This window comes from Mus caroli, unplaced genomic scaffold (assembly GCF_978045245.1).
Source record: "Mus caroli unplaced genomic scaffold, Mus_caroli_1 scaffold_6, whole genome shotgun sequence".
Lineage (NCBI taxonomy): Eukaryota > Metazoa > Chordata > Mammalia > Rodentia > Muridae > Mus > Mus caroli.
Window position 1 is genome coordinate 114609409 of NW_028227261.1, and position 27728 is coordinate 114637136.

A 27728-nucleotide genomic window follows, 5' to 3' on the forward strand; every position below is an offset into this window, starting at 1 on the left:
CACAGAATAACTAGGTCCTGCTGAACGGGACATGAGTTCTCACTAATTTCTTTATGAAGGCATTCTTTATGAATGAAGAAATTCACTGAATTCTAGAAAGTCTTTCATTTCTTTATTTCAACTTTAACCCAGTGGTCATTGAGTAGAGAGTTGTTTATTTTCCATTAGTATGTAGGCTTTCTCTTATTTATGTTCTTGTTGAAATCCAACTTTTATTCACAGTGGTCTAATAAGATCCAAGGGATTATTTCAATCTTCTTCTATCTGTTGAGACCTGCTTTGTGATTGCATACATGATCAAATTTGGAGAAGGTTCCATGAGGTGCTGAGAATAAGGTATATTCATTTATGTTTGGGTGAAACAGTCTGTAGATATCTGTTAAGTTCATTTGAGTCATAATGTCTCAGTTTCATTATTTCTCTATTTAGTTTCTGTCTGGATGACCTGCCCATTGGTGGAATATTGATGTTTCCAACTACTAATATCTTATGTTTGACGTGGGATTTAAGCTTTAGTATTTTTTAAAACAAATGTGAGTGCCCGTTTATTTGGGGAATATAAATTCAGAATTGACATGTCTTGCTGGATTTTTCCTTTGATGAGTATGAAATGTCCTTCCTCATCTCTTTTGATTAATTTTGGTTGAAAGTCTATTTTGTTAGATATTAGAATGGCTACACCAGCTTGCTTCTTTGGCCTGTTTCCTTGGAAAATCTTTTTCTAGCCCTTTACTATGGTGTACTGTCTATCTTTGATGTTGAGATGTGTTTCTTTTATGCAGCAGAATGGTAGATCTTGTGGATAGTTATTGTTCAAATTTGGTTTTGTCATGGAATATCTTGTTTTCTCCATCTATGATGATTGAAAGTTCTGCTGGGTATACTATGCTGGGCTAGCATCTATGGTCTCTTAGAATCTGCAAGACATGTGCCCAGGACCTTCTGGCTTTTAGATTCTTTGTTGATAAGTTAGGTGTAATTCTAATAGGCCTGCCTTTTTATATTACTTGGCCTTTTTTCCTTGCAGATTTTAGTATTCTTACTTTGTTCTGTAAAACTGTTTTGCTTTTTATGTGGCGGGGATTTTATTTTCTGGTCCAATCTTTGTGGCATTTTGTAAGCCTCTTATTTATAGGCATCTCTTTTTTTTAGGTTAGGGAAAATTTCTTCTATGATTTTGTTGAAAATATTTTCTGGGAATTGAAGAATTGGGATTCCTCTTCCTCTTCCTCCTCCTCTTCCTCCTCCTCCTCCTCCTCTTCCTCCTCCTCCTCCTCCTCCTCCTCTTCTTCCTCCTCCTCCTCCTCCTCCTCCTCCTCCTCTTTCTCCTTCTATTCCTATTATTCTCAGGCTTGGTCTTTTCATAGTGCCCAAGATTTCCTGGATGTTTTATGTCAGGAACATTTTAGACTTAACATTTTCTTTGACCTATGTATCTATTTCTTCTATTGTATCTTCTATGCTTGAGATTCTCTCTTCTATATCTTGTATTTTATTGGTGATGCTTGTATCTGTTATTTATATTCACTTACCTAGGTTGTTCATCTACAGGATTCCTTCAGTTTATGGTTTTTCTTAATTGAATTCATTCCCATTTTCAGGTCTTAAACAGTTTTATTTGTTTCCTTCTCTTGTTTGATTGTATTTTCCTGTATTTTAAAATGTATTTATTTATTTCCTCTTTGAAGGTTTTTATTATCTTTATAAGATTGGATTTAAGGACATTTTCTTGTGCTTCAGCTGTGTTAGGATATCCAGGACTTGCTGTGGTGGGCTATCTGGGCTCTGCTGGTGCTGTCTTGGCTGTTGTTGATTGTGTTCTTACATTGGTGTCTAGCCATCTGGGTTGGGAATTATTATATAGGTTTTGGGCTGATTTCTGAGTTTATCTTTGTTAGATAGATGTTTCTTCCCTTGATTTTTATTTCCTCTCAGTCTTCTGGCTTGGGTGTCCTAGTGTTCTTGTTTAGGTCCAGTAGAGTATCAGTATCTCCATTGGGGTTTCTGTGGCCTGGATGATCTTTGAAATTTTGTGTGCCAATGTTGTCTCTGGGGCTCCTAGAACTGGTGTAGCCTCCAGAAAACAGAAGTCTTCTGCCAGAGTTGTGGGCCAGAATATGGGGCACAGGGATGGGAAGCAGGTTACAGCCATTGAGTGTGCTTTAAGGAGAGTTAGGGGACATAGGGAATAAAGCAGGTTTTTACCTGGGCTCTCTGGTGCTGTTATTTAAGGTATTCTTATCATTTTATGACTAAAGAAAAAAACAGTCAGTCTGAGATAGCTTATGATGGGCTTTGAGTAGCATGCACAATCATTTGAAAGGTTTTTTCTTTAGTAGGAAATGGTAATCCACAGATGAATATTAATATTCAATAGGGGAGTAATATCATAAAAGCCGGGTTCTAAAATTTACTCTGTGAAAATTAGTAAGACTGAATAAGCTGCCAGGATGTGGGAAGTACATGAAGAAAGGGATCCGACAATTGAAATTATATGTGTTATTTTCTGAACATGTTGATGTATTTCTGGACTGTGCACTGACCTGTGTTCCTGTCTCTTCACCCCATTTTATCTTTTTTCTCCCATATGACAATTACTTTTCTGAGAGAGATTACTTTAATTCACAAAAAATTTCCAGGAATTGGATTTAGGAAAGATTTGAGTCATTATCATGTTGTGCCAAAAATTCTTGTTTTTTCAATTATAATAAAAAATATTGGGTTAAACTTCTCCTGTCTGTATGGTTGGCATACTTCAGAGAGACTTCTCAGGTTCTTGCGTACAGATCCTTCAGTGTGCTAGCCATGTTTGCACATGCCTGAATCCCAGGGGCTGATAGAACTCCAGCACTTTTCTTAGGAGGCTGTGCTGCTCTGTAAATAGACTCCTGAGAGCTTTAACTCATCAGTTTTCAGGACATGCCTAAACCTGCCTACATCTCAGCAGGGCATAGGAGTGTATCAAACTGTGCTCCTTGTTATTTTTAGTGGATATGATTGAAATAAAATAAAATAACACATAATTTGGTATTTGTATCAACTTTAATCTTCACAAGATCACTGCCAGCACATGGGATAGACATTTTTTTTAATCATCCTATTTTTTTTTTTTTGAGATCAAGCTGTACTACTTCTTAGCTACTTTATATTCTCTAAAACAGTGTTTTCTCTTTGTTTGTTTGTTTCTATCTTTGCAGGCCCTGCCTTGTCATGAAAGACTCCCATTTACAGTTAGCCTTCACTGCATTTTGAGAGCAAATCTAGGCAGGGTGACTTTAAACACTTGTGGGCATTCAAATATACTATCTGCCTTATAACACCAATGGGTATAGAATGATAAATAACTCATTCTTAAAGTAAAGAGGGTAATATCCTATAAACATATCACATTAATGCAGACCACATGAACATATGCATGCATTAAGATCTTACCAAACAAATCAGGTCCAAGATTGTATTGAACATCCCCCCGCAGGAAAAGTTACAGCATCCTTACCTGGACTCCATAAAGAAGAGGATATCTAGCACTGTGATCCTGATGCCCCCACTGACATGCTGTCTGACCTACTGAAGGACTGACAAGCAGAGTCCTAGGGCTTCAGCTCAGCATGGTCTTCACTGCTGATGTTGTCTATTTGACTTGCTGTCTGTCTATCCATCTACTGGTTCATTCAAATATACTTTTCATCCACTCATCTTCCCAGTTGTCCAACTGGATACAGACTTTCTCTTTGCATTTAATAGCCCCCAAGTTCCCACTTCTCACTTAGATATCTCAACTTCAACTTTAGAATCAGCTCATCTCTGAGTCTTCAGCTTAGCTTTACTCCAGATGTGTCTCTTACTATTTTAACTTTGCATGTAGTGAACCTGTCCTTGTCATGTAACAGCCTCATGCTTCTGGTTTTCTGTAAGTTCCCCTGGAAAGTCTTGAATTCTGCCATGACCTTTCTGATTCCATGAAGCCAATATGCCATCCCCATACTTCACCACGATGCATATACAATTTAGTGTAAGATATGTAGCATGTGATCTGAGTATTAATATTAGTTGTTAAGATGGGAAAAGGGTTTTCTTTATTAAAAAAAGAGCATGACAAGAGTATCAAGATAAGGATACTTGACAGGTTATGTTGCTTAAATTCTAAAATAAAAAGAACAGCTAGGTATGGTGAAACATGCCTGTAGTCTCAGATACTTGTGAGGCTGAAGCAAGATAATTCTTCAACCTATGAAGTTAACATTTAAAACCAGACTGGAAGAACAGTGAAATCTATTTCATGGAAAATAAAAATAAAGCAGAACACAGAGAGAAAGGTGGATATTCCAAGCAGAATGGTGACTAAGAAAGAATTTAGTGGTCTCAAAAGGTTGAGATAGAGAGAGATATTGAGATAGAGATAGATAGGTAGAGACAGACACACACACAGAGACACATAAAGAAAGGCAGAGAAAGAGGAAGAGAAAAACAGAGTGAGCAAGAGAGAAATGGATTTTGTTACTATGGCAGACACACAAAGAGTCTAGAGAGAATGGAAGCAGAGAGAAGCTGCCCCATGCTACATCTCACCTTACTGCTTTGGTCAGTTGTATCTAGCCCATATACCTGGGTCCTGATGGCTCTGGGCAGGTACCTCTTGGACCAAGAATTTGAGCAGAAGGGGTAGTCTCACCTGTGCTCTCAGGTGTGCCAACATTCTTGGGAGATCAGCTCTCTCCCAGTGAGATACAGTTATGGAGAGCTGTGGCAGAGGGTCAGCTCCAGGCACAGATGGAAATCAGAAGGATCCTGACCCAGGATGTTCTTTGGTTCCTGTAGTGTTATATATTTTAATTAAATAACTGCTTTATAACTTATATACTCAGCCACTTATTAAATACAATGTAGATTTTTTTATTATTACGTAACATTAATCTTCAGTTATACCTAGCCACATGTCTGTTCCTGTGGTCTCAACTTCTTAGCATTCCTGAGTTCAGTTTTTCAACTCTCCAACACAATAAGACCTTGGAGACTCTGTTGTGTCTCACAACCTAAAGATAGAGATGTCCATAAACATAGAAGAAGCCTACAGAACTCCAAATAGATTGGACCAGAAAAGAAATTCCTCCTGTCACATATTAGTCAAAACCCCAAATGCACAAAACAAACAAACAAACAAACAAACACAAAAATATTAAAAGCAATAAGGGGAAAAGGTCAAGTAACATATAAAGGAGGACCTATCAGAATGACACCAGACTTCTCACCAGAGATTATGAAAGCCAGAAGATCCTGGGCAGATGTCACACAGACCCCAAGAAAACACAAATGCCAGCCCAGGCTACTATACTCAGCAAAACTCTCAATTATCATAGATGGAGAAACCAAGATATTCCATGGAAAAATGAAATGTACACAATAGCTTGCCACAAATCTAGCCCTAGAAAGGATAATAGATGGAAAACTCCAACATAAGGAGGGAAACTACACCCTAGAAAAAGCAAGAAAGTAATTTTCTTTCAACAATCCAAAAAGAAGATAGCCATAAAAATATAATGCCACCACTAACAACAAAAATAGCAGGAAGCAGCAATTAGTGTTCCTTATCTCTTAACATCAATGGACTCAATTCCCCAATAAAAAGACATAGACTAACAGACTGGATACGTAAACAGGACCCATACATACAGGAAATGGACCTCAGTGACAAAGACAGACACTACCTCAGAGTAAAGGGCTGGAAAACAATTTTTCAAGCAAGTGGTCTCAAGAAAAAAGCTGGAGTAGTAATTCTAATATCAAATAAAATCAACTTTAAACCAAAAGTTATCAAAAAGATAAGGAAGGACACTTCATACTCATCAAAGAAGAAAATCTACCAAGATGAACTCGCAATTCTGAACATATATGCTCCAAATGCAAAGGCACCCACATACATAAAAGAAACTTTACATTAAAGCTCAAAGCACACATTATACCTCACACAATAATAGCGGGAGACTTCAACACCTGACTCTCAGCAATGGACAAACCATGGAAACAGAAACTGAACAGAGACACAGTGAAAATAAGAGAACTAATGAACCAAATGGATTTTACAGATACATATCCAACATTTCATCCTAAAACAAAAGAATTTACCTTCTTCTTAGCACCTCATGGTACCTTCTCTGATATAAAATTCTTGAAAACTGAATCCAAGAACACATAAAAATGATCATTCACCAAGATCAAGTAGGCCTCATACCAGGAATGCAGCAATGGTTCAATATACAGAAATCCATCAATGTAACCCACTATATAAACAAACTCAGAGGGGAAAAATGCATGATCATTTCATTAGATGCTGAAAAAGCATTTGACAAAATTCAACATCCCTTCATGTTAAAAGTCTTGGAAAGATCAGGAATTCAAGGCCAATACCTAAACACAGTAAAAGAAATATAAAGCAAACCGGGAGCCAACATCAAACTAAATGGAGAGAAACTTGAAGCAATCCCACTACAATTAGGGACTAGACAAGGCTGCCCACTCTCCCCCTATCTATTCAGTATAGTACTTGAAACCAGGTGTGGTGGCGCATGTCTTTAATCCCAGCACTCGGGAGGCAGAGGCAGGTGGATTTCTGAGTTCGAGGCCAGCCTGGTCTACAAAGTGAGTTCCAGGGCTACACAGAGAAACCCTGTCTCGAAAAACCAATATATGTTACTTGAAGTTCTAGCTAGAGCAATTAGACAACAAAAGGAGGTTAAAGGGGGTATGAATTGGATAGGAAGAAGTCAAAATATCTCTATTTGCAGATGATATGATAGTATACTTAAGTGACCCCAAAAATTCTAACAGAGAACTCCTACAGCTGATAAACAACTTCAGCAAAGTGGCTGGATATAAAAATTAACTCAAACAAGTCATTAGCCTTACTATACTCTAAAGGATAAACAAGCTGAGAAATAAATTAGGAAAATGACACCCTTCACAGTAGTCACAAACAATATAAAATGTCTTGGTATGACTCTAACCAAACAAGTGAAAGATCTGTTTGACAAGAACTTCAGGTCTTTGAATAAAGAAATCAAAGAAGACCTCAGAGGATGGAAAGATCACCCATGCTAATGGATTTGCAAGATTAATATAGTAAAAATGGCCATCTTGCTGAAAGCAATTTACAGATTCAATGCAATCCCCATCAAAATTACAACTCAATTCTTCATATAGTTAGAAAGAGCAATTCTTAAATTCATTTGGAATAACCAAAACACCTAGGATAGCAAAAACTGTTCTCAACAATAAAAGAAATTCTGGTGGACTCACCATGCCTGACCTCAAGCTATACTATAGAGCAATATTAATAAACACTGCACGGTATTGGTACAGAGACAGGCAAATAGATCAATGGAATAGAACTGAAGACTCACAAATGAACTCACAGGCAGTCGACACTTAAAAGATGGTACTGGTTTACACCATGGCCTTAAACAACAGCACTGCGCAGGCGCTAGCCCGAAACTGGTGCCAACCCCTCCAGAGTGGGTGCATGCAAATTAAGGTGCCGGCAGATTGACCAATCCCACGAGGACACAAAGCTTTTCCCTGTGCTGGGGTGTATATAAGGAGTCCTCCCTGGGTACCTGGGGTCCCCATAGCAGCATCGAGGCATTCCTGCAATAAAGCTGTTGAGAAGAATCCGACCGTGTTGTGTCTTCCTTGCCGGACAAGGTGGGCGCAACATTTGGTCACTTGATCTTTGACAAAGAAGTTAAAACCATCCAGTGGAAAAATTCAGCAGTTTTAACAAATGGTGCTGGTTCAACTGGCAGTCAACATGTAGAAGAATGCAAATTGATCTAGTCTTATCTCCCTGTATAAAGCTCAAGTCCAAGTGGATCATGGACCTCCACATAAAACCAGATACATTGAATCTAACAGAAGAGAAAGTGGGGAAGAGCCTCGAGTACATTGGCACAGGGGAAAATTTCCTGAACAGGACACCAATAGCTTATGCTCTAAAATCAAGAAACAATAAATGGGACCTCATAAAATTGCAAAGCTTCTGTAAGGCAAAGGACATTGTTACTAGGACAAAATGGTAACCATCAGATTGGAAAAAATCTTTACCAATCCTACATCTGATAGAGGGTTAATATCCAATATATACAAAGAACTCAAGAAGTTACACTACAGAGAACCAAATAACAATATTAAAAATGGGGATCAGACAGCAATACCTCTCCTGGGCATATATCCAGAAGATGTCCCAACTGGTAAGAAGGACACATGCTCCACTATGTTCATAGCAGCCTTATTTATAATAGCCAGAAGCTGGAAAGAACCCAGATGCCCCTCAACAGAGGAATGGATACAGAAAATGTGGTACATTTACACAATGGAGTACTACTCAGTTATTAAAAAGAATGAGTTTATGAAATTCATAGTCTAATGGATGGACCTGGAGGGCATCATCCTGAGTGAGGTAACACAATCACAAAGGAACTCACACAATATGTACTCACTGATAAGTGGATATTAGCCCAAAACTTAGGATACCCAAGATATAAGATACAGTTTGCTAAACACATGAAACTCAAGAAGAATGAAGACTGAAGTGTGGACACTATGCCCCTCCTTAGAACTGGGAACAGAACACCCATGGAAGGAGTTACAGAGACAAAGTTTGGAGCTGTGACGAAAGGATGGACCATCTAGAGACTGCCATATCCATGGATCCATCCCATAATTAGCCTCCAAATGATGACACCATTGCATTCACTAGCAAGATTTTGCTGAAAGGACCCAGATATAGCTGTCTCTTGTGAGACTATGCCGGGGCCTGGCAAACACAGAAGTGGATGCTCACAGTCAGCTATTGGATGGATCACAGGGCCCCCAATGGAGGAGCTGGAGAAAGTACCTAAGGAGCTGAAGGGATCTGCAACCCTATGGGTGGAACAACATTATGAACTAACCAGTATCCCGGAGCTCTTGACTCTAGCTGCATATGTATCAAAAGATGGCCTAGTAGGCTATCACTGGAAAGAGAAGCCCATTGGACATGCAAACTTTATATGCCCCAGTACAGGGGAACGCCAGGGCCAAAAAAATGGGAATGGGTGGGTAGGGAAGTGGGGGGGAGGGTATGGGGGACTTTTGGGATAGCATTGGAAATGTAATTGAGGAAAAGATGTAATAAAAAAATTAAAAAAAACAAAGAACTCAAGAAGGTGGACTCCAGAAAATCAAATAATCCCATTAAAAAAATGGGGTTTAGAGGTAAACAAAGAATTCTCACCCGAGGAATACCGAATGGCTGAGAAACACCTGAAAAAAATGTTCAACATCCTTAATCATCAGAGAAATGCAAATCAAAACAACCCTGAGATTCCATCTCACACCAGTCAGAATGGCTAAGATCAAAAATTCAGGTGACAGCAGATGCTGGCACGGATGTGGAGAAAGAGGAACACTCCTCCATTGTTGGTGGGATTGCAAGCTGGTACAACCACTTTGGAAATCAGTCTGGCGGTTCCTCAGAAAATTGGACATAGTACTACCGGAGGATACAGCAATACCTCTCCTGCGCATATATCCAGAAGATGACCCAACTGGTAAGAAGGACACATGCTCCACTATGTTCATAGCAGCCTTATTTATAATAGCCAGAAGCTGGAAAGAACCCAGATGCCCCTCAACAGAGGAATGGATACAGAAAATGTGGTACATTTACACAATGGAGTACTACTCAGCTATTAAAAAGAATGAATTTATGAAATTCCTAGGCAAATGGTTGCACCTGGAGGGCATCATCCTGAGTGAGGTAACACAATTACAAAAGAACTCAAATGATATGTACTCACTAATAAGTGGATATTAGCCCAGAAACTTAGTATACCCGAGATATAAGAGACAATTTGTAAAACACCTGAAACTGAAGAAGAACGAAGACCAAAGTGTGGACACTTTGCCCCTTCTTAGAATTGGAAACAATCACCCATGGAAGGAGTTACAAAGTTTGGAGCTGAGAAAAAAAGATGGACCATCTAGAGACTGCCATATCCATGGATCCATCCCATAATTAGCCTCCAAATGATGACACCATTGCATACACTAGCAAGATTTTGCTGAAAGGACCCTGATATAGCTGTCTCTTGTGAGACTAGGCCGGGGCCTGGCAAACACAGAAGTGGATGCTCACAGTCAGCTATTGGATGGATCACAGGGCCCCCAATGGAGGAGCTAGAGAAAGTATCCAAGGAGCTATAGAGATCTGCAACCTTGTAGGTACAACAACATTATGAACTAACCAGTACCCCTGAGCTCTTGACTCTAGGTGCATATGTATCAAAAGATGGCCTAGTAGGCCATCACTGGAAAGAGAGTCCCATTGGACATGCAAACTTTATATGCCCCAGTACAGGGGAACGCCAGGGCCAAAATTGGGAATGGGAGGGTAGGGAAGTGGGGGGGAGTGTATGGGGGACTTTTGGGTTAGCATTGGAAATGTTATTGAGGAAAATACATAATAAAAAAAAATCAAAAAAAAAAAAAAAAGCCAGAGACTGGAAACAACCCATATGTCCCTCAACAGAGGAATGGACACAGAAAATGTGGTATATATACACAATGGAATACTATTAAAAACAATGACTTCAGGAAATTTGCAGGCAAATGAATAGATCTAGGAAATGTTGTCCTGAATGAGGTAAATCAACCAGGAAAGGACACACTTGGTGTGTACTTACTGGTAAGTGGATATTAGGCAAAGAGTGTGGAATACCCATCATACTACTCACAGACCACATGAAGCTCAAGAGGAAGGAAGACCGAAGAGTGGTTGCTTCATTCCTACTTAGAAGGGCGAACCAAATAATCAAGGGAGGTAGAGGGTCAGAAGGACTTGGGAGGAAGAGAAAAAGAGGAGTGGAAAAAGGGGAAGAATCAGGTAGGGGGGAGATGGAGGATATGTACAGAGGGTTAGTTGAACAGAGGTGTGTAGCAATGGGGAATGGGGAATTGGGGGTTGTAAGTAGAATGTCCAAGATGCCAGGAAAGCAAGAGCCTCAGGACCCCACAGGGATGACATTAGCTGAAATACCCCACAAAGGGGAGGAAGAACCTGTCTGAGGCCATATCCAGAGGTTAGGCATAGCCTCTCCCCCACCCCCAAGTAGAAGGATGGGGCCACCCTTGTATCTCTAAAATTTTAACCCAGAATCACTCCTGTCTAAAGGAAATACAGGGACAAAGGGTGGAGCAGAAACTGAAGGAAAGGTCATCCAGAGACTGCCCTATCTGGCAATCCATCCCACATGCAGACAGCAAACCCAGACGCTATTGTAGATCCCAAGAAGTGCCTGCTGACAGGAGCCTGATACAGCTGTCTCCTGAGAGGCTCTGTCAGATCCTGACCAATACAGATGTGGATGCTCCTAGCTAACCTTCCGGCTGAGCACAGGGACCACAGGGACCACAGGAGGAGTTAGGGGAAGGACTGAAGGGGCTGAAGGGGCTGAAGGGGCTGAAGGGGCTGAAGGGGCCTTATCTGGTATCAATGTGAGGGGAGGCCCTTGGTCCTGTGAAGGCTTGATGCTTCAGTTTAGAGTTGGGAGTGGGTGGGTGTGTGGGGGAACACCCTCAGTGTAAGGGGAATGGGATGGGATATTTGCAGAGGGGAAATTGGGAAATGGGATAACACTTGAAACGTAAATAAATAAAATATCTAATTTTAAAAGAAATATATAACCCTAGTAAAACAAGCTACATCGTTCTAAGGTTGTACCATTGTCAGGAAATCCATCTTAACTGCAGAGACATTAAAAGAATAAAAAAATAGGCAGTCTTTTAACAAGGAAATAAGGATATGGAAACAGTTATCATTTTCAAGAAGAGGCAAAAAAGAAACCAAGAACTGAAAATTTAGCAAGGTAAGCTCTGATACAGAAGCAGATAATTGTATTATTATAAGCAAACATAATATCCTCATTGAAAGACAAAAACTGTCTCATATTAAAAGAAAACACCATTCTGTTTACTTAAATAACGTCTGTAAAATATGCAGGAATGGAAAAGTTAAAATTATAAGTTTATGAACCTTTTCATACATAGAGCAAATCGCGTTTGTTTCTTCTACCCAAAGCAGTACAAGAAATAAACAAAAGCAGGCGAGGAGAGATTAGCCTCAGTCAGTAGGATCCAAGGCAAGGAACACTACACGAGATACCCAGAGTTATTGCAAATATACAGGTCATTTCATCCGGAAGATGTAAACAGTCTGAGCTTACATTCACCTAATTAGACAGCATCAACATGTATGATGAAAGCCTTGACAGAAATTAGAAGAGAAGTGGAAAAACCCACAATCCTAGAGGAAGGCTCTAATGTGTGGGTGTCTGGGATGGATAAAACAAATGGGCCAAATTAGCAAAGCTTCGGTGTGAGCAAATAAAATCATTAACATAGCTGGGTAACCAGAATCTTAGCGCTATAGACGGTGGAGTTTCGGATGTGAACGTGGAAAAATTTACTAAAATTACTTTTGGAAAATAATCTAGTCACAAAAAAAATTGTGAATTGTATTTGGAACGTAAATGAATAAAATGATTAAAGAAACCTCATATCAAAGATGTTCTCTGATCATAGCAGTGTATAAGTTATAAATTGCTCACAAAAAGATAAACATAAAATTCTCACATGTTTTGATAGGAAGCAATATATTCATTATGACCCACATGTAGGAAATTGAAAATATTTTAGCTAGAGCTTTAGAAAAGGATTTCTAGGTATAAAGTTAAGACAGCTGAAAACCATAGCAGTCATATTTTTCCATACCAATTTTTATACCTGTATTAATTTTTTGGGTCTCTTGTATAATGTTAAATGTTACACACACTGTTAGCAGGCATCTGTATGTGCTTCTTGTTTTCTGTGGAACATTTTCAGTCTTTCAAAGTAAGAATGGTTACTCATCTAAGGATTATATTTATGAAGTGAAAATATGAATCATAGACAAGAAGGCATTCCACAAAGGTCTAGAATGTTGTCTAGAATATATAAAGAACTCCTATAGCCCAATAGTTTATTTTATTTTATTTTATTTTATTTTATTTTATTTTATTTTATTTTATTTTATTATTTTTATAAAGCTAGCCCATTGACGAAATACACTGTCTCATACACATGAAAGAAATCCACGGAGCCAATAAATAGCCCTATACTCCCTAAGAACGCTTCCCAGGAACTGAAAGTCTGCTGTGATAAAACACTATGACCGAAAACCAGCTTGGAGAGGAAAGCGCTTATTGGGCTTATGTATCTTGAGCTGCAGTCCGTTAAGTCAAGCTAAGGCATGAACTCAAGCAGAAATCTGGAGGCAGGAGTTGAAAGCCATGACAAGGAGAAGGTCCCATGTAAATGACCTTATATGTGACTTGACCTCTGCAGTTTGCTTAGCCTTTTTAAAAAATTATTTTTTAAAAAAAAATTAATTATTTTTAAGTAACCAAAGACAACCCATCTAAGGGTGGCATTATCTCAAGTGAGCTAAGCCATCTGGCACGAGTCATTATCAAGGCAATGTCTTGCCTATAGATTAATCTAATGGAGGCCTTTTCTCAATTAAAGTTCCCTCTTCCTAGATGAATCTAGTGTGCGTCAAGCTAACAAAAACTCATCACAAACTTGACTCTTTGTTACCTTGTTAGTGAAATACATCACTATCAAGCTGATAACTTTTGCTTTCTGATTGGTACTGGAGATGGGCTATCACTATGACAGACTTGACCATATTATTTTGAGGATGGTTATGGAAATCTTTGATAGTTTGGGTTAGAAAAGCCATTGAGTACTCAGAGCTTAATGGGCTGTTCTGTGAGAGATTGGAAGATAAGAATATTGAGAAAAATGCAGCTAATGGAAGCCTGTATGTGCATTTCAGAGGGAAGCAAAAACTCCGCTAGGTTTGTTCATATAATCTGAATTGACAAATCTGTGGTTTATGCTCAGCAGGGGCTGAAGAATCAGCTGTGATTATCAGGAGAGCAGTATTAATGAAAGGAAAGCTTTCATTTACTGGAAAAATTGATACTTGTTGTCTGGGGGTGAGAAATTAGCCATGGTTAATAAGAGATCAGCATCATTCAGGCGAAATCTTCTGGGAAGTGTTTTCTCAGGATCAGCATACAGCACTGTGGTCATGGTTGGCTAAAATTAGATCTCCTGCTGGCAGCTGAATTTGGCATTATGTAAGGGTCTCCCAGATGGTACTGGTTTTGGTAGTATTTGAACTGTAGGATTGAAGAGGTCATGGAAAGAAGCTGAGACCTTGTACCACGTGGTAAGGTTGGAGATTTTGAAGAACAGGCAGAAAAGGATGTGAGTGTGGTTTCCTAGCATGAACATATTAATGTATTTTCTAATACCTGACATAAAACTGCTGATTTCTCCAATTCTTTTGATCTTTATTTTCATTCATGGAGACTACCATGTTTACTTCCAGCTGACAAGGCTCATTAATTCTCTGACTATGTTTTCAAGTATTTGTTCACCTTGTCTCTTTCATAAGGTGTTACATTGACATGCCATGTTGGAGTTGATTTGACTTTTGGGTCACATGATTCAGCAGATACAATAGTACTTTCAGTGTCAGTGTCAGGCAGGGATCCTGTTCAAAGCCTTCGGCAGGTCCTCACAGGTAAATCACAGTAAATAACCACCACCTTCCCTTTGAGAAACAGTTCTTGTCCCACTACTGGGCATTTGATAATGAGTCACCAAGTTGCAATGGACCTTGAGCTGCTGATCATGCACTGATTGTTTTCTGGCCCACAAAATCATAAAATTGGATGTGAACAGCATCAATCCATCATCAAGTGGAGATGGCAAGTGCATGATCAGGCCCTGAGGGCATAGCCAAGATAAAATACATAAGGAAGCAGCTAAAATGTCTGTGGTCTCATACAGTGTGCTATATGATTGGTTGGACAGAGAAGGAAAGACTGGGGCCTCATTTACATGCGGTTCTAATCTCTATGTACACACCAACATGAAGTGGACAGCTGAATCTCTGTAGTCTCTTTCTGGGGCAATCTTGAAGGACTTCAGAGAATGAAAATCTTTGTAGTGGGCAGAAATTCGGGCATTAGATGCAGTTGTACTTTTACCTGAAAGGAAAACTGACCAGCCATACCTAAACATAATAAAAGCAATCTACAGCAAACCAGTAGCCAACATCAAACTAAATGGAGGGAAACTAGAAGCAATCCCACTAAAACCAGGGACTATACAAGGCTGCCCACTTTCTCCTTACCTATTCAATATAGTACTTGAAGTTCTAGACAGAGCAATTAGACAACAAAAGGACATCAAGGGGATACAAATTGAAAAGGAAGAAGTCAAAATATCACTTTTTGCAGATGATATGATAGTATATATAAGTGACCCCAAAAATTCCACCAGAGAACTCCTAAACTTGATAAACAGCTTCCGTGAAGTAGCTGGATATAAAATTAACTCAAATAAATCAATGGTCTTTCTCTACACAAAGGATAAACGGACTGAGAAAGAAATTAGGGAAACAACACCCTTCACAATAGTCACAAATAATATAAAATACCTTGGTGTGACTCTAACTAAGGAAATGAAAGATCTGTATGATAAGAATTTCAAGTCTCTGAAGAAAGAAATTGAAGAAGATCTCAGGAGATGGAAAGATCTCCCATGCTCATGGGAGGATTAATATAGTAAAAAATGGCTATCCTGCTGAAAGCAATCTACAGATTCAATGCAATCCCCATCAAAATTCCAACTCAATTCTTCACTGAGATAGAAAGGGCAATTTGCAAATTCATCTGGGAAAATAAAAAACCTAGGATAGCAAAAACTATTCTCAACAATAAAATAACCTCTGGTGGAATCACCATGCCTGACCTAAGCTGTACTACAGAGCAATTGTCATAAAAAAACTGCATGCTACTGGTACAGTGACAGACAGGTAGATCAATGGAATAGAATTGAAGACCCAGAAATGAATCCACACACCTATGGTCACTTGATCTTTGACAAGGTAGCTAAAACCATCCAGTGGAAGTAAGACAGCATTTTCAACAAATGGTGCTGGCACAACTGGCAGCTATCATGTAGAAGAATGCGAATTGATCCATTCTTATCTCCTTGTACAAAGCTCAAGTCTAAGTGTATCAAAGACCTCCACATAAGACCAGAGACACTGAAATTGATAGAGGAGAAAGTGGGGAAAAGCCTGGAAGATATGGGCACAGGGGAAAAATTCCTAAACAGAACAGCAATGGCTTGTGTTGTAAGATCAAGAATAGACAAATGGAACCTCATAAAATTGCAAAGCTTCTGTAAGGCAAAAGACACTGTCAATAAGACAAAAAGGCCACCAACAGATTGGGAAAGGATTTTTACCAATCCTAAATCTGATAGGGGACTAATATCCAATATATACAAAGAGCTCAAGAAGCTGGACTCCAGAAATTCAAATAACCCCATTAAAAATGGGGTTTAGAGCTAAAGAAAAAATTCTCAACTGAGGAATACCGAATGGCTGAGAAGCACCTGAAAAAATGTTCAACACCCTTAATCATCAGGGAAATGGAAACCAAAACAACCTCGAAATTCCACCTCACACCAATCAGAATGACTAAATCAAAAATTCAGGTGACAGCAGATGCTGGCGAGGATGTGGAGCAAGAGGAATACTCCTCCATTGCTGGTGGGATTGTAAGCTTGTACAACCACTCTGGAAGTCAGTCTGGCGGTTCCTCAGAAAATTGGATATAATACTACCAGAAGATCCAGCAATACCTCTCCTGGACATATACCCAGAAGTAGTTCCAACTGGTAATAAGAACACATGCTCCACTTTGTTCATAGCAGCCTTTTTTATAATAGCCAGAAGCTGGGAAGAACCCAGATGTCCCTCAACAAAAGAATGGATACAGAAAATGTGGTACATTTACACAACAGAGTACTACTCAGCAATTAAAAACAATGAATTTATAAAATTCTTGGACAAATGGATGCATCTGGAGGATATCATCCTTAGTGAGGTAACCCAATCACAAAAGAAGTCATTTTAGATATGTACTCACTGATAAGTGGATATTAGCCCAGAAACATAGAACACCCAAGATACAATTTGCAAAACACAAGAAAATCAAGAAGAGGGAAGACCAACGCGTGAATATTTCATTCCTCCTTAGAAGAGGGAACAAAATACCCATGAAAGGAGTTACAGAGACAAAGTTTGGAGCTAAGATAAAAGGATGGACTATCCAGAGACTACCCCACCTGGGGATCCATCCCATAATCAGCCACCAAACCCAGACACTATTGCATATGCCAGAAAGATTTTACTGAAGGGACCCTCATATAGCTGTCTCATATGAGGCTATGCCAGTGTCTGGCAAATACAGAAGTGGATGCTCACAGTCATCTATAAGATGGAACACAGGGCCCCCAATTGAGGAGCTAGAGAAAGTATCCAAGGAGCTGAAGGTGTCTGCAACCCTATAGATGGACAATATGAACTAACCAGTACCCTCAGAGCTCATGTCTCTAGTTGCATATGTAGCAGAAGATGGCCTAGTTGGCCATCATTGGGAAGAAAGGCCCCTGGTCTTGCAAACTTTATATGCCTGAGTACAGGGGAACGCCAGGGCCAAGAAGTGGGAGTGGGTGGGTAGGGGAGCAGGGCAGAGGGAGGGTATAGGGAACTTTCAGGATAGCATTTGAAATGCATATACAGAAAATATCTAACAAAATAAACAAATATAAAAAAAGATAAAAGAAAAAAAAGAAAAATGGCCAGATGTGTGAAACTATAATAATGCATGTACTATAGCCAATGAATTGGCTTGACGTTTGGCAGTTGGCAAGCATATGATTGGAAAATTGATGAGAAAGACATTTGGGGAAAGGATATTTGGGTATCTCTCCAAATGGGCACATGCTGGCTAGTTTTTATGTCAACTTGACACAAGGTAGAGTCATTTGGAAGAGAGAACATACACTGAGAAAATATCCTCATTAGATTGTCCTGTGGGCAAGGTTTTGTAACATTTCTTGGTTGATGATTGATGTGGAAGGTCCCAGATTACTGTGGCCAGTGCCACCCACTGGTTGGTAGTTCAGTGTGCAATAAGGAAGCAGTCTGAGCAAGCCAGGAGTAACAATCCAGTGAGCAGCACTCCTCCATGGCCTCTACATCAGCTCTGTCTCAATTTCCTGTCCTGTTTGAGTTCCTTTCCTGACTCCCTCAGTAATACAGGATATGATATGAAAGTGTAAGGTGAAATCTTTTCCTTTCCAAGTTGCTTTGTATCATAGTAATAGAAACACCAATTAAGATAGGGCAAAAGATGTGACAATACTTGTGTCCTGTGTAATCAACTAGACAGGATAATACTGTATGTACATAGTCATCAAACTCTTTCTTTGAACATCTCAGTCATGGGCCAAAGGACCTATGAATGAAGTGGGCACGGTGGCAGAGATAGAAGTTATGCATGGACCCAAATGCCAATATGTCTGTGGCTGCTTCTGAGTGTAGAATTTGTCAGAATCAGAGACAAATAATATCCCCAGATATAGTACCATTCCCTGGAGTTGCCAGTTAGCAGTCTGGTGGCAGATTGACTACTGGACCACTTCCATCACAGAAAAGGCATCTCTTTGTCATTACTGGAATAAATACTTATTATGCAGACTTGCTTATTTTCTTTCTTATTTATTATGCAATTCTTCTCCTAAAACTATCATCATGGCTGGTAGGATGCTTTATTCACCATCATGTTATCACACACAGCATAGCTTTTGATCAGTGAAGTCACTGTCAAAGAGGACTATGCTGAAGTACCTGAATTAACAGAGAATTAAAATGGCTTCTGAAAGATACAGTATAGTACCAACCAGGAGACAGTGTCTTGGGGTGCTGGACAGGGGTCTTCAAAAGGTCACACATAGTGTGACTCAGCAATCAATATAAGACAATGTTTCTTTTATATCCAGGAATCATGAATCCAGGAATCAACATGTAGAAATGGCAAAACAAATATTCCACTGAACTAGAAGACTTCTCTTTGTCCATTCTGAATTCCTGATACATTAACAGGTTAATAAAGGAATAACAGTATTACAAAGGACAATTGATCCAGACCACCAGGGGTAAATTAGATTGCTTTTCTACAGTGGAGGTGAAGAACAGTATGTTTGGAGTATAGGAGATTCTTTAGGGCATCTCTTGGTGTTACAATGCCTTGGGATTGAAGTCGATGGAAAACTACAACGAAGATTATACATGACCTAGATGCTCCAAGAATGAAGGTATGGATCATCCTGTCAGGTAAAGTTTCAAGACCTGCTGAGGTGATTGCTGTGTGTGGAGAAAGTATGGCTAGAAGAAAGCAGTTATAAATACATTCTATAGTCTTCTGACCAGTTACAGAAATGATGACTATAATTGTTTCTGTCCTACTGTGCTTATAATATAGTTCTTTACATACACACATATAAAGCAGTAGTAATTTGTGTTTTTATTCTTCACATAATAATATTCCTCTATCACATAATATAATATAAATTGAAATTAGATACATAATTTCATATTTAAGTCTTGCAGTAATGCTGTATTAAAAGGCTAAGCATTTCTCAGGTGATTTGACCATATATTCTGGAGGAAGACTTAATGTGTTTTTGTTGTATGTGGAACAGTGATATCACATTAGGTGGAATTGTGACTTTGTTATATTCATTTGTAAATTAAGCACAACAGGGAGGTGTAGTTGCAAGTCAAGTTAACAAGGAGTGGATCTCTGAATGATTAATCTTGGTTTTCAACTTGGTTGCATTTGGAATCATCTCAGAGACACACTTCTTTATGAGTTCCAGAAAGGATTAACTGGGAGAAGATCTTCCCCCAGAGTAGAGAACATCTTCTGCTAGAGTATCTTAGAAAGAAAAGTTTTAAGGGGGAAAGTCTTGCTTTCCTGACTTCACTTCATCTGCTTGCTATGGCTATCCTGTTGCTGCTGCTGCTGCTTCTCTTCCCATTGATATTCCTTTAGCTGCTGCTGCCATCCTTCCCTAACATCACACTCCAGCTTCCTTGGCCTTTCAACATACACTGAAGACTAGATACTCCTCATGGAGCATCCAGGCCTTTAGTGCCAGATTGAAACACTCAGCCTTGTGAATGAAACTGTTCTTGTGTTCCAGCATCTTCAGTATGCAAAGAGCCACTTTGGATACTGGGTGGATCACCCAGCTGCTATCATGCAAACCATTCTACTAAATTTCTTTTTATTATATAATATCTAGTATAGTGTGTATATGTGTTCATGTGTGTCTGTATGTGTGCATGTGTGTGTGTGCATGCACATGTGTGTATGTTTGTGTGTGTGCATGTCTATAATATAGTCTATCAGTTCAGTTTCTCTAGAGAATCTTTCTAATATAGCAAGAGTAAGGAATGCATGCATATATGCACCAAAACCAGGTATAGGAAGTTTTTTTTTTTAGCAGCATCTGTAACTAGTCTAAAATTTAAAACATACAAGTCATAGTCATTTAATAATTCAGTGTATAAGTAGATGTCAGTATAGTCATACTGTGGGGTATTATACATAGAGCACTGAGAAGAAATGAGTTCTAGTTGCACGTAATCGAGGCATGCAGCTTAATGTCAAAGGGAGAGAGTCAAAGAGTATGTAGGGCACCATCCTAAAATACGCATAGTTAGTCCATGATGATGGATAAGGTTACTCCTGGTGGTTTGTTAATGATTCAGAAGCTGAAGAAAGGAGGCCTTGCTGGGTTCCCATATAGTGCATTCTTTGATCTTAGTACTGACTATGTGAGTGTATCCATTTTGTTTGTTGCTTTTTAAAAACTCATTAGGTCAACTCTGGCCAGGGAAGCAGGTAGGCTAACAGCAGATCTTCACTTCTTCCTCCTCTCCTTCAAATCCGGTGCCTAAGCTCATTACTGTCATTGTGGCAGAACGCCTGCTGCAGCCTCCCTACTGCTTCCATGTCCAGTGGATAACACAGATCTTCCTCTCCAAACTTCCTTCTCCCAACTTCTCACTTTATCCAAGGCCACAACTCCAGCGGGCATCCCCTGGGAACCCACAGGTTACTCCAGTCAAGGAAGCAGGGCAACTCTGCAGTTCTTCATTTTTCCTTTCTTTCTTCTAGATCCAATGTCCCAGTCTCACTCCCAACGCTGTAGCCAACTGTCTGCTCCAGACTTCCCCTCCTTTCTGTCTGCATTTCCAGTGGATCACTCAGATCTTCTCCTCCCATCTTCTTTCCCACTTATCCCGTTGTTGTCATATCTCCAACTCCAGCAGGCACTCCCTGGAAACTCACCAGCCAATTCAGAGAAGCAAGTAGGCCAGTGAAGCAGGTAGGCAAGTGCAGATTTTCACTCTCCTCCAGATCTAATCCCCTCTCCCAGTCTCCCCTCACCCAGACTACCTGCTGTGACCTCTCTTTACTCTTGACATCTATTCCAAGGTGACTAAGCACATTCTGGTAGAATACAACCTGCTTATGAAAGCTCCCAGAGACTGAGTTATTAACCAAAGAGAAAAGCACAGGCTGGACCTAGGCCCCCTGCACAGATGTAGCAGAAGAGCAGCAGCTTGGTCTTCATGCAGGTCCTCCCAAAACTGGAGTGGGTACTATCCCCGAAGGGCCTGCCTGCCTGCCTTCCAGTAGATCCTGTGTCCCTCAATGGACTACTTGTCTGGCCTCATTGGGAGAAGATATGCCTACTTGATATGTAGGCCTGGGAGGCAAGTTGGTAGGGGTGTGTGTGACAACCAGAGGTGGGCTGCTTCTTCTCAGAAGGGGGAGGTGGAATGGGGGGAGGACTTGCATGAAGAGGTACTGGGAGGAGAGAAGAGGCTGATATTAGGATGTAAAGTGAATAGCTAAACTTACAAAATGAACAAAACAAACAAATTTCTCCAGTGTTTTCTCACTATTGAGGTGAAGCCCCATGCCCAGCAGCTAATGGCCAATACGAAACAACTTTTCTAGAGGTTCTTTGTCTACTAAATCTTTTTTTTCCCCGAGACAGGGTTTCTCTGTGTAGCCCTGGCTGTCCTGGAACTCACTTTGTAGACCAGGCTGGCCTCGAACTCAGAAATCTGCCTGCCTCTGTCTTGAGTGCTGGGATTAAAGGTGTGCACCACCATTGCCTGGCCATTGTCTGCTAATTCTTTGTCAGGAGGTTTTTGTTTTACTTCATTTTTTATCTTACATGTCCTTTGCATCCTTAATATGTTTTCTGGTTTTGTGTTTTTATGTAATTCCTGTTTGTGAACATGAGTATTTCTGTCGTCTGTTTTCTGAGCTTTTTCTTTGGTTTTCTTCTGTTCATTTTTTGTTCCATTCTTGTTTGTTTTATATTATTTTATTATTATTATTATTAAATTTATTTAGATTTCTGTTTGCATTTTAATGAGAGAGAGAAAGAAAGGCTGTGGTTTTGGGTGAGTGGAAAAGTGGGGAGGATTTGGGAGTAGTTGTAGGAGGGAAAATCATAATCAGAAATTTTCATATGAAAAATATCTATTTTTAATGAAGAAGAAGAAAAAAACCTTCATGTCCTAGATTATCAGATAATATTATTTATCTTTAATAATCTCTGAGGAAATGTCAAGTCTAAACTGAAGATTCATAATGAATGATTATATGCCTTCTTCTTTACCTTTAATAAAATATATGAAATCATTTTGAAAGTGTACAATAAATTAGATTAAGATATTTGCACCAATTGCCATTAAAATCTGAAGATTAGGCACTCATGCACAGTGTCAATCAGTAGAGAGTGCTTGATTACCTCCAGGAAACAATCATCACATTGTGACCTTTGAGACAGTAAAGGTCAGAAGTGATTACGGATGTATTATAGATTCAGGTGTCTGCAGAAATATGTACAATGAGATGTGCTCGTGAAATGAAGGCAGAACTTTGTGTGCTTCTTTTTTGGTTTTAAATATATTTTATTAAATCATACTTGAAAGATGGAATACGTGTATTCATGCTTAAGATGGGTTGTGAATATGAATCTGGCAAAATAGTTCCTTTTCACATGTTGCGGAAAATGTATGGTATGCCAGGACTATCTCTCAGGAGCATAAGGTGCTGGTCTGAGCTCTGCCTTCACGGGTCTGTGGTGGACCACCTCATTTCTGGGTGAGGGTCCCTGGTTCCCCCTAAGACCCAAGGATGATTCTATGGCGGCAATGATAAGTCTTCAGTGTTAGTAAAATAAAAGCCGTATGATGTTAGATATTTTACCAACAGTAGTCACCAAAGTGTTTAAGTTTAAAATACTGTAAATAATTTAAAATACTTGTCTCTGAAGACGTTTTGTGACTGATCTTTTGGTGGGCTGGTAAGATGGCCCCATTAGTAAAGGCTATTGCTGCTAAGTCTGGTAGCCTGTGTCTGACGCTTGAGACCCCCAGAGTGGAATGAGAGAAATTACTCCCTCTATTGTCCTCTGGTTTAAACACACACACACACACACACACACACACACACACACACACACACACACACACACACTACACAAACGAACAATATAATTGTCTTCTAATGACTTGTGATTATGATGATCTATAATACGTATGTGGTTATCTTTCTCACAGTATGAAAACGACAGGTCATTTTATCTGAACACTAGGTCCTCTCATGCCAGCTCGCTCAATCCTGCATGGAGGAGACAGCTCAGGCTGCATGGTTCTCAGCGCTCCCAGCTACTGTAGCCTTATCTTACAGAGTCTTGCTGCCTCAGCCAGCCAGCCAGCCACTTAGCCTGTCCTCCGTTTTCCCCTTACTCCTCTTCCTTGCCACTGAGAGCTTCTTTAGACTCAGGTTCTCTCATTCTCCTCTCAGTTTCTAGCTTAAGTCACATCTCTCCAAGGGCTTCCTTTATTGACTATAGCCAGCAACGTTACTGTATCATTACGTAATCCTGTAACGTTAGGACTTTCAAATCTATATATTCTTCTGCACTATGAGCTCCGTGAGGCAAAGGAATAGAATTATTTTGAGACTGATTATATTTAACAGTCTCTGAGATAGACTTCACATGCAGCAAGTGTTCAATAGATGTTTGCTAAGTGAGCCAATGAATTTGATACAAAATGTCAACCAGAAAGTAAAATTATTAGTTTTATCTTATCAACTCATTTCAGGTTTCAATTTCAATTTATTCATACGATATTCCCTCCTGTTGTTTTTGACTGTTTTACCTCTGAAGGAAAGAAAGGTAGATATTTATATTTCTCCTGTTTCAGAGAAGAAAACTGAGATTCGGGAGAGGCTGTTTGATGCTGGGCTATTTGGGCCAGTTCCATGCTAAGTGTTTTTATGACATTTAGTCATTGATTTTTTTATCTCTGGAAATCCCCCATGAATGTTTGTGTAAGGCAAAAGTAATTAAAGTGTGATCTAATTTGTTCCCTAAAGGGAACAAATTAAGATTTCTGTATTAACACATGAAAAACTGTATTTTTTTTTTAAAAAAATGATGTTTTATGTAAAACACACTTTTTAGAATGTAAACACTTTTCCAAATCATATATAACCAGGATTTTAAGCATAATCTCTGTTTTCATTTGTGCGTGCTGAACATTACCAATTAAGCCAGTCAGTTCCGTTCCAGGTGTTTTGTAATTTGCTTTTGATTGATGCCTTAATTATACCTATTTCCAATTTCCTTAATGCTTAGAGAGTGTTTGTATATGTCCTATAAATGCATCATCTTCATAATAAAGTTTCAGAGATATTACATAAATAATATGAATGTCTTCCTGAACTTCAGGTGACTTACACTGAGGTATCTGGACACGGATTTGGGGTCGGGGTCAGGCTCCTCCTCTTTCTCTCCACCAAGAGTCCCATGGCATTTATAACTGTCACGAGTGCAGCCACAGGTCCCCTCCGGCCATTTTTATCTACTCCATTTTCCACAGCTAAATCTGACTCATGAATGCTATGAGGTTGGGTTACACACTCCACAGATACATTTCCAGAGTTTTCACGCTGTAGCCATCACTGTTCATGTCAAAAAATATTGCATGATCAGCCATAATTCTGTATCCTTCAAGAAGCTCGATGTTGGCTGTGATCTATCTAATATTTGTCAAATGAGAAAATTATCATTTAACCCCATAATTATTAATATGGAGATAAAATCTAATTCTCCATTTTATGGAAGGAAATTTGTCACAGATGAGTCAAGAACGTTCTTTTTAAAAGTACTTTTACAAAGGCGAGAGTTGTAACAGCACCCACTAACATCTTTTGTGAGGCTAATGAATTACAAGATTATACTTGACACTAATGCCAACTAAAAATTACATTCTTTTGGATAAAGGTCTATTGTATTCCCCAATTTCATTTTCACTGGCTATCAGTGATACCTACGGTGAAATGTGGAAAGTGATAATTCACTAGCATTTTGATGATCACATCTCCCCACTTAGCCACATCTGACTGGAATGGGATGTACACCAAATCGTTTTGTTTTATATGTTTGATGTGTATTCTGATTCATACATTCATCTCTATCTGTTTCTCCATGTTGTCCTACAATGGTTGTAGATAGAATTTCCCTTAATTCTCAAACTTGTCCATACTTCTGTGTCAAACTAGGAATTCAGTTCAAACATGAAGTTACAACTATAAGGAGGGGCTGAGTTATTTAGTGTGTAGTCTTGCTTTTTTTTTTTTTCTGATAGAAGAGGGGAGATCTTGAATAGTGGTAAAGAAGGCAGAATCTGCCTCCTATCAGCAAGAATACATGACACTCTAAGGGCTTTAAGGAGAAGCAGGGATGGCTCAGGGGGCTGGTTCTTTGTTCAATGCCTCCCTGTGTCTGACTAGATCTGAGGACAAGTGATCATGGTCTCTCAAAAAACATTCCTGCTCCCTTGAGCATCCCAGAGTCAGTGTGAAGAAGGACAATGAAAAGAGGCATCATCTTTTAATGCCGTACTTCCTGAATTCATACTTGTTGATCTGGGTCCTTTGCATCACTGGCTCATTCAGTTTTAGCCTAGAGCTTTAGTTTAGACAACTTTGCCATGAGCAATGACCACACACATGAGTAAAATGGCATTAGAAAGTGGAATTCTGCATGTAGGGGAAGATGAAGGTGATTTTAATGTGTAAGTGACCATATTGAAGAGTAGTTGCCTCCAAACTCTTTGTACAAGATGGTGGTAGGCCCTAAGTCCAGTTTCATTTGTAGTTCTACCGAGGTATTTGAATGGACTCTCATTTCACAGATGCACCTTTATCTCTGTACTCCATCCCCAGTGTGAAATGTGACTGCTCCACAAACTAGTCCCCCAGTCAGAAGGTCTGCACTGTTACCTTAGCCCATGTGTCTGCTGGCCCATTGCATCCATAGCCACATCTCCTTGGCTTCTTGGAAAAGAATGGTAACATGTCCCATGGTCATGTCTTACTGCAGCATCTTTGTTGAAGTTGAACTACACCTGAAATTTTCTAAAATAAGAGTTTATACCAGGAAAGCTAGGACATGCACAGAACTCCACTGGAATGCCAGTTTCTGGCCTAGATCCTGTGCACAGTATTTACTTTCATATGTTAGTTCACATAAAATATTAAATATTAAGCCTTCATTAATATTTCACCTGTTTGAACATGGTCTCCAATGATTTTGTCTGACTGTACCCTACAGTATAAAGAGGAGCCAAGCACTCTTTGTAAAAATGTTCAGCATTTAGCCATATGCTTGTTAAAAACAAACAGATACAAAAAACCTTATGCAACATTTTTTGGAGAGACTGTTCTTGATTGGAATCTATTGAGCTAAAGTAAAAAGAAATTCATGTGCCTCTATGTCACTGTGGAGTTACTTTGTTTTATTTTCAATAATGTTCACTGAAGCCTAATTAACACTCTTTAGAGGAAAAAAGTAATTCCTGACATGATTCACCTTCTATCTGGAGCCAAATTAAAAAAGAAAAATGTAAGGTGTGAAGACATGGAGGTACTCAGAATGCATCAATTATTTATATTAACATTCATTATCTGACTAAAAGGCAGAATAAAGGCTTTGGGGAATTGTAGGATTCATATAATTTCTCTCTAATTATTCTAATTTACTGTAATTAAGACACTAAAATAATCCTGAGAGAAAGCAGTAATGTCTTTTAATATCAACCAAGAGAGGAGAAACGCTATTCTGTATTTTGGTCTTTATTTACCATAGCTTTTCAATGTGACAGAAAGATTGATCTTGACTTACAAAAGTTTTCCAAATTATGGCTTTTAGAACTCCTAATGTGACTCTAGATAAATCAGAACTTGAAAAATCTAACATTCAAATCTATAAAGTATTTATAACTTCATAACCCGGTCATATCAAGGCTGTATATGAACTTAGCCAAGGTCATGACTTATGGAAAAGCACCTATGCTCTCAGGATTTCAATAGAAGAGGGAAAAAAAGCAGACTGTTATCTCATCTCTGTGGAAGTCATTTTTTAAAGTGACAAAAGAGTTTCGCTAGACACAGCCACAGGGCATATAAAACAAGGGATTTACTATTTGATAAATTCATAATCAGTGTAATGTCCTGCTGCACTTCCTCACATAGTTAGCAACCAATTTCCACTATAGTTTTATTTTTGTTGCTTTTATTATTAGTTTTGTATTTTTGAGACAGAGATTAGCTATTGAA